The sequence below is a fragment of the Oncorhynchus masou genome, unplaced genomic scaffold (assembly GCF_036934945.1).
Source record: "Oncorhynchus masou masou isolate Uvic2021 unplaced genomic scaffold, UVic_Omas_1.1 unplaced_scaffold_7677, whole genome shotgun sequence".
Lineage (NCBI taxonomy): Eukaryota > Metazoa > Chordata > Actinopteri > Salmoniformes > Salmonidae > Oncorhynchus > Oncorhynchus masou.
Window position 1 is genome coordinate 4,159 of NW_027014143.1, and position 842 is coordinate 5,000.

Consider the following 842-nt stretch of genomic DNA (forward strand, 5'->3'; position numbering starts at 1 on the left):
TGGAACGTATTGAAAGTTCAGAGAAATGTGCAACCCTGCTCTCATGGTTACTTTCATTTAGCAGACTCTCTTAACCAGAGCAACTTACAATGTAGTGTGAGTGCAGACATTTACATAATGGTTACCCGTGGGAATCAACCTCACAACCCTGGGATTGTAAATCTCCTCGTTCCTCCAGCTGAGCCTTGTTCCTCCAGCTGAGCCTCGTTCCTCCAGCTGAGCCTTGTTCCTCCAGCTGAGCCTCGTTCCTCCAGCTGAGCCTCGTTCCTCCAGCTGTGTCTCGTTCCTCCAGCTGAGCCTCGCTCTACCAGCTGAGCCTCGTTCCTCCAGCTGAGTCTCATTCCTCCAGCTGAGCCTCGTTCCTCCAACTGAGCCTCGTTCCTCCAGCTGAGCCTCGTTCCTCCAGCTGAGCCTCGTTCCTCCAGCTGTGTCTGGATTCCTCCAGCTGTGTTCCAGTTCCTCCAACTGGAGTCTCGACTCCTCCAGCTGAGCCTCGTTCCTCCAGCTGAGCCTCGTTCCTCCAGCTGAGCCTCGTTCCTCCAACTGAGCCTCGTTCCTCCAGCTGAGCCTCGTTCCTCCAGCTGAGCCTCGTTCCTCCAGCTGTGTCTAGTTCCTCCAACTGAGTCTCATTCCTCCAGCTGAGTCTCATTCCTCCAGCTGAGCCTCGTTCCTCCAACTGAGCCTCGTTCCTCCAGCTGAGTCTCACTCCTCCAGCTGAGCATCACTTCTCCAGCTGTGTCTAGCTCCTCCAGCTGAGCCTCACTCCTCCAGCTGAGCCTCACTCCTCCAGCTGAGCCTCGTTCCTCCAGCTGAGCCTCGTTCCTCCAGCTGAGTCTCATTCC